Source organism: Taudactylus pleione, unplaced genomic scaffold, assembly GCF_031769625.1.
Source record: "Taudactylus pleione unplaced genomic scaffold, aTauple2 ptg000017l, whole genome shotgun sequence".
Classification (NCBI taxonomy): domain Eukaryota; kingdom Metazoa; phylum Chordata; class Amphibia; order Anura; family Myobatrachidae; genus Taudactylus; species Taudactylus pleione.
Genome location: NW_028284419.1, coordinates 10,667,562 through 10,679,794, shown reverse-complemented (window position 1 = coordinate 10,679,794; position 12,233 = coordinate 10,667,562). Strand labels below are relative to the sequence as shown.

Here is a 12,233-nt window from a genome sequence, read left to right as displayed (position 1 = left end):
TGCACAGTGAGGTCGAGTATGTCACTTGCGGTATGTAACCTGCACAGTGAGGCTGAGTATGTCACTTGCGGTTTGTAACCTGCACAGTGAGGCCGAGTATGTCACCTGCGGTATCTAACCTGCACAGTGAGGCCGAGTATGTAACCTGCACAGTGAGGCCGAGTATGTCACCTGCGGTATGTAACCTGCACAGTGAGGCCGAGTATGTCACTTGCGGTATGTAACCTGCACAGTGAGGCCGAGTATGTCACCTGCGGTATGTAACCTGCACAGTGAGGCCGAGTATGTCACCTGCGGTATGTAACCTGCACAGTGAGGCCGAGTATGTAACCTGCACAGTGAGGCTGAGTATGTCACCTGCGTTATGTAACCTGCACAGTGAGGTCGAGTATGTCACTTGCGGTATGTAACCTGCACAGTGAGGCTGAGTATGTCACCTGCGTTATGTAACCTGCACAGTGAGGTCGAGTATGTCACTTGCGGTTTGTAACCTGCACAGTGAGGCCGAGTATGTCACCTGCGGTATCTAACCTGCACAGTGAGGCCGAGTATGTAACCTGCACAGTGAGGCCGAGTATTTCACTTGCGGTGTGTAACCTGCACAGTGAGGCCGAGTATGTCACTTGCGGTATGTAACCTGCACAGTGAGGCCGAGTATGTCACCTGCGGTATGTAACCTGCACAGTGAGGTCGAGTATGTCACTTGCGGTATGTAACCTGCACAGTGAGGCTGAGTATGTCACTTGCAGTTTGTAACTTGCACAGTGAGGCCGAGTATGTCACCTGCGGTATATAACCTGCACAGTGAGGCCGAGTATGTAACCTGCACAGTGAGGCCGAGTATGTCACTTGCGGTGTGTAACCTGCACAGTGAGGCCGAGTATGTCACTTGCGGTATGTAACCTGCACAGTGAGGCCGAGTATGTAACCTACACATTGAGGCCGAGTATGTCACCTGCGGTATGTAACCTGCACAGTGAGGCCGAGTATGTCACCTGCGGTATGTATCCTGCACAGTGAGGCCGAGTATGTAACCTGCACAGTGAGGCTGAGTATGTCACCTGCGTTATGTAACCTGCACAGTGAGGTCGAGTATGTCACTTGCGGTATGTAACCTGCACAGTGAGGCTGAGTATGTCACTTGCGGTTTGTAACCTGCATAGTGAGGCCGAGTATGTCACCTGCGGTATCTAACCTGCACAGTGAGGCCGAGTATGTAACCTTCACAGTGAGGCCGAGTATGTCACCTGGGGTATGTAACCTGCACAGTGAGGCAGAGTATGTCACTTGCGGTGTGTAACCTGCACAGTGAGGCCGAGTATGTCACTTGCGGTATGTAACCTGCACAGTGAAGCCGAGTATGTCACCTGCGGTATGTAACCTGCACAGTGAGGCCGAGTATGTCACTTGCGGTATGTAACCTGCACAGTGAGGCCGAGTATGTCACCTGCGGTATGTAACCTGCACAGTGAGGCCGAGTATGTCACCTGCGGTATGTAACCTGCACAGTGAGGCCGAGTATGTAACCTGCACAGTGAGGCTGAGTATGTCACCTGCGTTATGTAACCTGCACAGTGAGGTCGAGTATGTCACTTGCGGTATGTAACCTGCACAGTGAGGCTGAGTATGTCACCTGCGTTATGTAACCTGCACAGTGAGGTCGAGTATGTCACTTGCGGTTTGTAACCTGCACAGTGAGGCCGAGTATGTCACCTGCGGTATCTAACCTGCACAGTGAGGCCGAGTATGTAACCTGCACAGTGAGGCCGAGTATGTCACTTGCGGTGTGTAACCTGCACAGTGAGGCCGAGTATGTCACTTGCGGTATGTAACCTGCACAGTGAGGCAGAGTATGTCACCTGCGGTATGTAACCTGCACAGTGAGGTCGAGTATGTCACTTGCGGTATGTAACCTGCACAGTGAGGCTGAGTATGTCACTTGCGGTTTGTAACTTGCACAGTGAGGCCGAGTATGTCACCTGCGGTATCTAACCTGCACAGTGAGGCCGAGTATTTAACCTGCACAGTGAGGCCGAGTATGTCACTTGCGGTGTGTAACCTGCACAGTGAGGCCGAGTATGTCACTTGCGGTATGTAACCTGCACAGTGAGGCCGAGTATGTAACCTACACAGTGAGGCCGAGTATGTCACCTGCGGTATGTAACCTGCACAGTGAGGCTGAGTATGTCACCTGCGGTATGTAACCTGCACAGTGAGGCCGAGTATGTCACCTGCGGTATGTAACCTGCACAGTGAGGCCGAGTATGTAACCTGCACAGTGAGGCTGAGTATGTCACCTGCGTTATGTAACCTGCACAGTGAGGTCGAGTATGTCACTTGCGGTATGTAACCTGCACAGTGAGGCTGAGTATGTCACCTGCGTTATGTAACCTGCACAGTGAGGTCGAGTATGTCACTTGCGGTTTGTAACCTGCACAGTGAGGCCGAGTATGTCACCTGCGGTATCTAACCTGCACAGTGAGGCCGAGTATGTAACCTGCACAGTGAGGCCGAGTATGTCACTTGCGGTGTGTAACCTGCACAGTGAGGCCGAGTATGTCACTTGCGGTATGTAACCTGCACAGTGAGGCAGAGTATGTCACCTGCGGTATGTAACCTGCACAGTGAGGTCGAGTATGTCACTTGCGGTATGTAACCTGCACAGTGAGGCTGAGTATGTCACTTGCGGTTTGTAACTTGCACAGTGAGGCCGAGTATGTCACCTGCGGTATCTAACCTGCACAGTGAGGCCGAGTATTTAACCTGCACAGTGAGGCCGAGTATGTCACTTGCGGTGTGTAACCTGCACAGTGAGGCCGAGTATGTCACTTGCGGTATGTAACCTGCACAGTGAGGCCGAGTATGTAACCTACACAGTGAGGCCGAGTATGTCACCTGCGGTATGTAACCTGCACAGTGAGGCTGAGTATGTCACCTGCGGTATGTAACCTGCACAGTGAGGCCGAGTATGTAACCTGCACAGTGAGGCTGAGTATGTCACCTGCGTTATGTAACCTGCACAGTGAGGTCGAGTATGTCACTTGCGGTATGTAACCTGCACAGTGAGGCCGAGTATGTCACCTGCGGTATCTAACCTGCACAGTGAGGCCGAGTATGTAACCTGCACAGTGAGGCAGAGTATGTCACTTGCGGTGTGTAACCTGCACAGTGAGGCCGAGTATGTCACTTGCGGTATGTAACCTGCACAGTGAGGCCGAGTATGTCACCTGCGGTATGTAACCTGCACAGTGAGGCCGAGTATGTCACTTGCGGTATGTAACCTGCACAGTGAGGCTGAGTATGTCACTTGCGGTATGTAACCTACACAGTGAGGCCGAGTATGTCACCTGCGGTATGTAACCTGCACAGTGAGGCCGAGTATGTCACCTGCGGTATGTAACCTGCACAGTGAGGCCGAGTATGTCACCTGCGGTATCTAACCTGCACAGTGAGGCCGAGTATGTAACCTGCACAGTGAGGCCGAGTATGTCACCTGGGGTATGTAACCTGCACAGTGAGGCCGAGTATGTCACCAGTGGTATGTAATCTGCACAATGAGGCTGCACCTGTCACTTGCACATCTATTCAAAAATTCAGATTATTGATTTGCTATGAACTAATTCATAGTTGACAACAGTTTACATTTAATTTCCAGGAAGACTTTACCATTTAGAAAGTTTACATAAGCATGTCATGCACAACACTGTCTCAGATGACCCTAAAGCTCTATAATCAAATATAAGCAATAAATATCAGAGATGTGCGTATACGGATTGCTGAAAGTCAAAACACCCAAACTTGGGGTTTCCGAGTGGATGCGAGTCCCGGTTCAGGTCTTCCTGCCAAGATCTGATCTCAGAATGAGGCAAAACAGAATTTTCTAGGCATGTTTTGGATTGCATATAAGAGTCCCTACCTCGTAATCAGGCGCCATTTAACACAGGAGAGTGTAAAGGGAGGTTGTGGGCTGTAGGTATTCATTAAAAACACCACTAGGATGCTATAGTGGGCTGGAAGGGTGACTGCAGGCATTTCTGTATGTGTAATAAAACATATAGTGGTCGCTCACATCAGCTTAATGGTATTGCACAGGTGCTTGTAAAGGACGGGGTTTACTCTGAACCACAGAAAAAAAGGGTGTTCCCTCCAGCACACTGCAACAATATCAGCAATAATACTTGAACCCTACATAATAATAGAAATTCAGAGGTATTAGTTGCATACATTTACAAATATATGATTAAGTGCCGGGCCAGCGTCAAGGCTCCTCTATACCGGCGTTCCTAACATTCAGGGGTTCACGTCTGAGGTGCAGGGCACCCCAAAAGAATCCAGCCAAGGACCATCCCCAGGGCATCACACGAAAAAAGGAAAAAAGGTGATAGTAAAGTGTAAAGTATAGATGTGTAAAGATAATCAATAAGTGTTAATATAGTAAGAGAAAAATTAAAATTACATGAATAATAAAACAAATAAAAAGGTGATTTGAAAGCATATCTATGTGAGTGAAGTGGTGATGCCCTTAAGAAGCCCACCCAGATCAACCCCAGGGACCCCACGCCCAAACGCTCACCCCAATGTACCTAATAGTAGCACGCACTCTGGGTCATAATTTTTGTATGTGTGTTTGTCAGACACACTAACTAGTAATTGCATTCTAGAGCTCTGCTAACTGAATATATGCTACTGTGTGGTGCTGCAAATAGGCTCATGTGTGCGATTCTTTGTAAAAATTTAACTTCCTTTTTTTTCCTTCAGGATATTTATCTAATAATCAAATATTTACACTAGTATATATTCGATTATGTATTGTCACTGTGTAAAAGGGCAGAGACAGTGTGACTTCAAGATTATTTGAACAAAAAATACTGTTGCATCTGTCTTAGTGAGCTACACCCCAAACAAGACAAATTTGCCTGTTATAAAATAAATAATTAAATAAATAAAAAAGACAGATTTATTGCAGTCTAAAAAAAAAAAAACTTGCAGTCTTTTCTATTTCAATTTAAATTGTATTTTTCAAGAAGTGTGTTTTTTTGAGACACAGTGAAGAAAGAAAGAAAGAAAGAAAGAAAGAAAGAAAGAAAGAAAGAAAGAAAGAAAGAAAGAAAGAAAGAAAGAAAGAAAGAAAGAAAGAAAGAAAGAAATCAGTCCCTGGTTAGCAAAATTAATTGGTCACTGATGAACAGAGATATAAACAACCACCACCTACCTATATTACAAAATGTCTTTGTATGTATGAGCCACTTACATTCATTAACTTCGCATACATATAGTTGTGCCAGGGAACACACAATATTGGCTCATGAATCAAATTAGATTTTGTGTTATTGTACTTAATATGTCCAAAATAAATAAGCTGAATTTAGAGGGTATACTGTAATATAAACACTAGTTAAAACTTAGGCCCTCATTCAGAGCCGGATGCAATTAGCGCTCGCTCGTCCAGAAAATAGGGGTGGCTATTCAAATGAACCGTTCGCTGTTTGCGGTCTGTTCACGCCTCTAGGTCTGAACGAGCGAACAAAACTTGCGGTCGTTTTTTGGGAAACTACGCCCCCTGGCCGCTCGCATCCTACGTCATGTCCGCTATTTATTAGATTAATCGAGTACATCGAACAGGGTATGAACTGCTCGCTATTCTTGTGGTCGGTTTTTGCTACCACAATTTTGCGAGCAGTTCTGGCTATAAAATAACCCAGTGACGTGGTTAATGACGCTGCAGTTTTAATTATGCACACCCATAAAACGCCCGTTTTGACCTTTAAGCACGCCTGCGTTCTGATTTCCACTCCCCGTTTTCAAACACCTTCCCCTGTTACCACCCACATACGCCTCATTCTGTCACTCAAATTAGCAGGCATTCGCTATTTTGCGAGCACATGAATTTCGACCGCACTGACTGGTTCGCGCATGCGTATAACGATCCGTACGCATGCGCAGTTGGCCAAACATCGCTCGGAGCGAACGAGCTGCCGCTTACGAGTGGCTCTGAATCAGGCCCTTAATGTATAATAGGTAAAATCTATTACCTCCGTCAATTCATATCCTATAGTTGACAAAGTAAAGGTTCAATAATCAAGCTTATCTGACAGAAGTTAAGAAAATACCAACCTAATTGGTATTAGATCATCTGATGATCATTTGCCAGCAATATATGACAGAGAATCCATTTAGGCGATAGATCATGTATTTAATAATGCCTATATAATCAGTCACAGATAATTATTGAAGAACGATTAGGATGTTGCGTTAGTTAAAAAAATTGTTAATTATTCACACGACTATTAAAATGAGTGACAATTAAGTAGCTAATTAGGCTCTTCATGAACATATGCAACATTACATGGAAATAAAAATCACTTTTGAGATGCTACCGTACTGGAATCAAAGATCATATGGTGACAGAATGTGTCTCAGTTCACTCCTGCTTTGAACATGGTAAGCATAACATTTGTCCATAACAAAACATACAATTCCATGCAACCTTATGTGGCTGATCAGTAGTAATTATTGCAGTCTGATTTCAATATCTATATCTGAAAAAACCTGGGAGGCTCCTCATGAAGGCTTGTATACAAATGTAAAAGTATCAATAGCCAACATGAATGATAGAAATTAAAGCCAGTCTAGTGTGCAGTATATATAGAGAGATAGACTGCAGTGTATCTACTAGAGAAGCAGCTGCAGCATTGGGATTGTAAACATATTGAATAGCTAAATGTAAGGAAGTAAAGCCGAGGGCAGAGAAAATGTCCTGCCACTTCTACTTTTCCTAGTCTGAAAACATCGATCCAGGGATGAGAAAGTGGAAAAACACAGTCCCTGGTAGAAACAACAGTGAGCACTTCTGCTGTCTGGGAGGTATGCAATCGGGAAGCCGACTGCCGGCTTCCCGACTGTCATATCCCGGCAAGGGTGAAATGCCGGGCGTCTAGATGTAGACGCCCGGCATTTCCCCGACGCCGGGAGACCGGCACCCGGTATCCCGATCGTAGTGATGCCGGGCGCCGCGAGCGGACAGCCGCGGGGGGGAGGGTTAGGTTTAGGGCTCCCGGGGGGATTTAGGGAGGGTTAGGGTTAGGCTAGGGGGAGGGAGGGTTAGGGATAGGCACCCCGGGGGGGGACTTAGGGTTAGGCACCCCCCCGGTGGGCTTAGGTTTAGGCAGCGGGGAAGGGGGTGGTTAGGGTTAGGCACTTAGAGGGGGGATTAGAGTTAGGCACTTGGGGGGGAGGTTAGGGTTAGGCACCCCTAAGGAGGGTTAGGGTTAGGGGGGTTAGGTTAGGTTAGACAATACTTACCTATCCACGATCGGGATTTCCAGCGCTGTCAGGCTTCCGCTGCCGGGATCTCTGCTGATGTCAGACTGCCGCTGCCGGGAATTGAACCATGCGGCCGGCGGTATTTCTTACCAATTCCGTCTGGGAAACCAGCTGTGTCTCTCCTCTGTTACCTTATTGGTATTGCAGGAGAGGTCACAGGCATCACCCAGATGAGAGAGTTCTAGAGATGGGACAGAAAAGTACTTCTGGTCCACAAGTCAGTAAGGCAAGCCCTGCAGGGGTTGTGTGTCCGTAATGCTACTTGGAGCAAGCAGCTTGAAGGATGTACGTTTCGCCTGTAGGCTTGGTCACCTGATTGCCCCCCAAAAATAGTTTAAATTAAGAACCAGGACAGGCTGGCAAGTCCGAGGCTGGTTAGTCTTTTGGGGGGTGGGTGGGGGAACCTCATGTAATTTTTTTTAACAAATTAACCCTATTTTAACCATTTACAGAAATAAACATACACAAATCACAATGATTTGTGTATGTTTCTGACCATCTTGCAGCTCAGGGGGTTGAGAGTTTGAAAAGTGATTTCGACAGAGAGTTTGCTCCTATCTCCCCCGAGCTTGTCATCCCAATTTTTGTTACATTTTAGAGATGTATGCTTTAGGTGAAAAGTGCTTCGGATTTGGCCCGATGGTGATTTGATTCGAGATTGCTATCTCACCCGAGTTGAGATGAGAGAAATCTCTCTCTAACTCACCCGAATTTACCTTTAGTAAATATGCAAGCAGGAAAAAAGTCAATAAATTACCCGAGATGGTCATCTCGACCTATCTCGAATCTTAGTAAATTTACCCCTATGTGTAAAAAAAAAACTTAAACATTTGGTGTGTGTTGCATGTCTTTATTGTAATACTTCTACTACTGGAGAACTAGAGGCACCAGTTAATAACTATTGGCATTTGTGTGGAAGGCTAGCTGGGACTGCTAGTCCCCTTGTAAAAGACAATGGCCCTCATTCAGAGCCGCTCGTTAGCGGCAGTACGCTCGTTCCGAGCGATGTTTGCACATCTGCGCATGCGTACGGTTTTTAGTACGCATGCGCGAACCAGTCAGTGCGGCCGAAAATCGTTTGTACGCTATATAGCGAGTGCCTGCTATTTTGAGTGACAGAATGAGGCGTATGTGGGTGGTAACAGGGGAAGGTGCTTGAAAAGGGGGGAGTGGAATTCGAACGAAGGCGTGCTTAAAGGTCAAAACGGGCGTTTTAAGGGTGTGCATAATTAATCCAGCAGCGTCATTGACCACGTCACTTGGTTTTTTTAAACTCAGAACTGCTCGCAAAATAGCGGTTGAAAAAACCAACCACAAGAATAGCGAACAGTTCATACGCTGTACGATGTACTCGATTAATCAAATAAATAGCGGACATGACGTATGGTGCGAGCGGCCAGGGGGCGTTTTTATCAAATAAACGAGCGTATGTTTTGCTCGCTCGTTCAGACTTAGAGGTGTGAACAGACTGCAATTTGCGAACGGATCATTTGAATAGCCACCCCTTGTTTTTGAACGAACGACCGCAAATAGCGAACAGCTCTGGATGAGGGCCAATATTAGTTTAAAATATTATTAAACCCTACCATCCTCAGCCCATGAGTACCCTAAAGAGGGTGGTTCCCATCTTCCCAGGGATCCCCTTTCCAGGTGTCATTGTGTCTCTACCCCCCGTGGTGGAGCCAGGGGGTGGGGCTACAATCACGTGATTCATCATGAATCCGGACTGCCCAGTTTGACAGGTAAAAACTAGGGGTGTGGGGGGAAGCAGGGGGTGGCGACCAATTAAGGAGACTTGCTCTCTTCTGCAGGGGGCAGGAAGCACCACCAGATATTCGAGAGCTCCCAGCCATTGCGGGAGAGTCAGCAAGTATGTTGTTCTGTCATTCGATAAATACTACTGTGTGTGTACAGTGAATCTGGGATGGTCCAGGGCGAAGGGAATTCATGCTCACCATCGTCCTTCTAATGTGCACCCAGCCTAAGTTGGAACTGACCTGTGTCCCCTACAAATATGCTAATGTATCCTACTGAAATCTTTTTACTGTGCTTTTCTTTGTGTACATTTTGTGTTGTGAAATGCTATTGTCTATGTTTTGCAAACACAGACTCACCTTCTAGATGCGGTGAATTTGGCCCAGTAGTCTCCTGCATTGCTGGTATTTGTGTTGTCCTTGGTGGCTTCCACATACTGTATACCTTCCTTTGTCTGCTTATGGAAGGTGGTACAGTAGAAAGACCTACAACACAATAAAATTAAAGAACAAAATAATACTGTTTACAAATATGCAGGACAAACACTTGTTGCATTTATTTATCGGTCTGTTCCTCATTTTCAGTAACATTTGGGCTTCGCTGTTGTCTACGCAGTGCTGTGGGTTGTGCTGTGAATAATAATGTCAAAATTTGCATTAAATAATCCGCCCAGTGAAAATGTAAAGCATGTTTTTTTTTGCAACAAACAGGACCATTGCAGCATGTAAACACATACTGTACTTTATTTTAATAAATAAAATAATGTAAAATTTCAAATGAATAAAGTACTATATGAGTGATTACTGTGTTCAAGGGTTTGTTTTTACAATACAATATATTTAAAAAAAAATGCCAGTATGTGCTTACACAACACTACTGCTAATTCAAAACACAACCATTTCAAACACGTCTAGACCTGTTACTAGTTACGTCTTTTCCTAGACAAAAAATGTCCATAAAGCATGTTTTAAAAAAAAGAAGCATCAGTCAAAAATGGTGTAAGCCAAAACACATTATCATAAAAAAAAATGTAAAGGTTTATAGGTGAAATAAAAATAATCATAGCCAACATGACATCGCAATAATAATGTATCAAGAAGTAAAATTAACCAAACAAACAGCAGGGTAACAAATCAGCAAATTAGTTTTTATCATTGTGACATTTTTAAATAAATAAATTAAAAGAAAACTTACCTGGCTGCCGCGCCCCGCTTAGAGGAAAAAACGCAGACAAGGGGTTATCTGTCAGCCCCTCAGCCAGGGGCAAATCCAGGGAGGTGCGCGATCAGTGTGATCGCTACTCCCCACCCCTGCACAGGCAGAGAGGAGACTGCTGCTGCCGCTCTGGGGCAGCAGTCTACCTGGTCCCACTGCAGCCCAGCACACAGCAGCGTGTACTGGGTTGCTGACAGATAAGTTGGATGGGGGGGGTGGTGACGGACCTGGGGCCCCAACGGGCCCCTCCAATAAGCCTGGGTCCACCACCACCCCTCCTCCAACTTATCTGTCAGCAACCCAGTACACGCTCCCCACCCCTTTCAGCACACCTGCTTTTAATATCAGATAAACGCTTTTTGCAAACATCCTCATTCTTCAAATAAGCCCCTCAGCATTCACTGCCCTCACCAAAGACTCCTAAATTTGCTAGCAGAAGTGCAGGCAGCATGACATCCAAAAAGATGGCGATGATGCTTCATCACTTCATTAACCAAGCCCATATTTTCAGTAAATGTAAACTCCATGTTCAACCCTGTCTGTGTTTTTCCCCTCTACCTGGGCATCTTCTCACTTTTGCCCTTAACTCACATTGGAATCCTGCCCTGCCACCTCCTCAACCTCACTTTCCAACTCAGGTGCTCTGTATCAGACATTCTTCTCTCCACCAAACAATACAAACACAGAAAAAAAAACATACACAAACCTCCGCCACCACTACAAAAACACAAGCACACAAAAAACACTGATAAGAACAAACTAAAAAAAGACCTAGACAGAAAAGTTAGACAGACTCAGAAAATACAAGACAACAAAGTACCCAAGACTATTTACACTCAAACATTACCATTCAGAACTCGCAAGACAACACCAATGCCTCTGAACCTTAGTCCATTCCACTCTAAAACCTTGATGAAGTGGCGGGTCTGTTTGGGGCATATTTATATGCCTTAGGCATGTCTATCACTGTTACTTGTGACAGCTTCAACCAATGAAAAGATGATCGGAAATGCCTTCCATGTTCGGATGTATTTTGCAATCCCAGAAGTGTTTTAAAGTCACCAAAGTTTGGGAGTGTTGGGCAGCGGGCACAGTAAACATGGGAGCCCAAACACAATCTCATTTTGCTTGGGAAAAACTCTCCCACGTCCCAACGATGCCGTCCATGTTTAAACTAGGGCCAGGCACAATTCTTAGAAAATTTACCCCCAATGCTTAGTACATAGTCCCCTTTGATACAAAATTAACAGTATTAGCAGGTTTTCTTGCTACAGTATGTTTATAAGGGGATCCTGCTGTTATTCTCAGGGCTGTCTCTTCGATTGGGCTTGTTGGGCAGTTGCTCAAGGGCCCGAAGCTTCTAGGGGCCCGATAACCTGACCTCCTGCAGCGGGTAGTTTGGTAATAGAATATGCGGTGTGCTGCAGACCCTGTCAGTCACTGTAACTACTGACTAGTGCAGCAGCTGCGGGGCGGGCCCCCTTCTCATAGAAGAGCAAAAGGGTGTGGCTTTAGACTGTGCTGTGCTGCTGGGTCTGTCCATCCTTCTCCTATCTGCAGTTGATCTCCTATCTGCACTGCAGTTGCTGAATTAAGTTCCCTGACCCTCCCCAAGTCCCCGCCCCCTCATGCTCTGCCTGGTCTGTCCGAGACCCCGCCCCTTCCTGGCCGGGCTAGCTATCCTTCTCCTGTGGAATCTCTCTACAGTCCAGAAAGTTTCTGGTGTGTGAGGGAACAGCCACCTACAATGCTGCAAACAAAGGTATGGATGGCTCTGTATCCATGTTAGGTGGGGGTGTTTACTTATATTACATGAGGGAGGTGTAATGTATCAGAGGGGGTGTAAACATATTTTCTGGGGGGTTTGGTGGGTTGGGTGGTAATGTATCAGGTGGGTGAGGTGTGTTTAGGGGTATAGTAATGTATCTGGGGGGTATAGT

At 46.0% G+C, this 12,233-nt stretch overlaps 1 long non-coding RNA gene across 3 annotated transcripts in view; it reads right to left on the bottom strand.

Annotated features, from left to right (window-relative positions):
* LOC148540800 (uncharacterized) overlaps positions 1-12,233 on the bottom strand; it is a 176,137-nt gene that overhangs the window by 70,294 nt on the left and 93,610 nt on the right. Inside the window, exon 3 of one of the 3 annotated variants that reach the window (XR_015880181.1) lies at positions 9,438-9,563. The exons of the other annotated variants lie outside the window; for them this stretch is intronic. This is a non-coding gene — a long non-coding RNA (uncharacterized LOC148540800). The remainder of the gene's footprint in view (positions 1-9,437; positions 9,564-12,233) is intronic. 3 annotated transcript variants of the gene reach the window in all.